Raw genomic sequence first — 1,853 nt, forward strand, 5'->3', positions numbered from 1 at the left:
GTCAGCAGGAAACTGGTCAGCCTCTCATACCAAGCACGTGGTGCTTGCTTGAGGCCGTACAGAGCCTTTTTGAGTTTGTAAACATGGTTTGGGAACTTAGGGTCCTCAAAACCTGGAGGTTGATTTACATAAACCTCCTCGTTTATAACTCCATTAAGAAAAGCACTTTTGACATCCATTTGGAATAATTTAAAGTTCATGTAAGATGCATATGCACACAGTATTCTAATTGCCTCTAGCCTTGCCACTGGGGCAAAGGTCTCACCGTAGTCTATACCTTCTTGCTGACTGTAGCCCTGAGCTACAAGCCTTGCTTTGTTCCTGACTACGTTTCTTTGTTCGTCCATCTTGTTCCTAAAGACCCATCTTGTTCCGATGGTCTTTTGACTCTTTGGATGGGGCACTAACTCCCATACATCATTTCTTCGAAATTGATCGAGCTCCTCTTGCATTGCGTTCATCCAGAATTCATCGTACTCAGCTTCAGCGAAATTCTTCGGTTCTTGTACTGAGACGAAAGCAACATTGCTGAGGTACTTCCTGAGTTGATTCCTCGTCATCAGGGTATTCCCAGCAGAATCAAGGATTGCACTTTCGGAGTGCCCTCTCGGAATCCTTATTTCTCTGGGTAGATTCATGTCTTGTACTGTTCCTGTTTCAACAATCTCTGCAGAAGTAGATGGGTCAGTAAAAGTAATTTTAGGTTCACTCTTACTCTTGGTCAGCCGTTTTGTGAAGGACTCAGTAGCTGGTTCTTGATCAGCAGTTGCTGAGTTTGGTTCATCTTCTATCAGCGGCTGGTATCTTCCTGCAGGGTCAGTTTCATCGAATTGCACATGTATAGATTCTTTTAATACTTGGGTTCTCTTATTAAAAACTCTATATGCTTTGCTGTTTGTTGAGTAGCCTAGAAAGATAGCCTCATCAGCTTTTGAATCAAATTTGGCTAAGCTATCTTTGGTGTTTAAAATAAAACATCTACAGCCAAAGGCACGAAAGTATCCAATGTTCGGCTTTCGTCCTTTCCAAAGTTCATAAGGGGTTTTCTTAAGTATAGGTCTGACTAGAGCCCTATTTAGAATATAGCATGCTGTGTTAACAGCTTCTCCCCAAAAATACTTTGGAAGCCTATGCTCATCCAGCATTGTCCTTGCTATTTCAACAAGAGTTCTGTTCTTCCTTTCTACAACCTCATTTTGCTGAGGCGTTCTAGGAGCAGAGAAATTGTGGTCAATGCCGCTGGCTTCACAGAATTCAACAAACTTTTGGTTTTTGAATTCTCCACCGTTATCACTACGGATATGAGCTAATTTTAGGTCTTTCTCATTTTCAATTTTTCTAACCAAGTTTGAAAATGTCTCAAAGGTCTCATCCTTGCTGGTCAGCAAGATAACCCACGTATACCGAGAGAAGTCGTCTACAATGACCAAGGAAAATCTTCTTCCACCCAGACTCAGCGGCTGGACTGGACCAAAGAGATCCAAGTGTAGTAACTCTAACGGACGTTTAGTTGAGACAATGTTTTTACTATGAAAAGATTGTTTGGTTTGTTTTCCAGCTTGGCAAGCGTGGCATAGTTGATCTTTTTGAAACTTAAGTTCAGGAAGTCCCTCAACCAATTGCTTTCTTGCTAGTTTGGCCAGGAGGTCCATGCTTACATGACCAAGTCTCCTGTGCCATAGCCAGGAATTTTCTTCCTTTGTTACTAAGCACACAGTTTTTGAAAACTTTTTCTCTAAGTCTAGCATAAAGACATTATCTATCCGAGGGGCAGTTAAAATTAACTCATTAGTTTTACCCTCGTATATTTTACATCCAGTAGCATCAAATATAACTTTTCTCCCATTGTCACA

The sequence above is a fragment of the Euphorbia lathyris genome, chromosome 6, assembly GCF_963576675.1.
Source record: "Euphorbia lathyris chromosome 6, ddEupLath1.1, whole genome shotgun sequence".
NCBI lineage: Eukaryota > Viridiplantae > Streptophyta > Magnoliopsida > Malpighiales > Euphorbiaceae > Euphorbia > Euphorbia lathyris.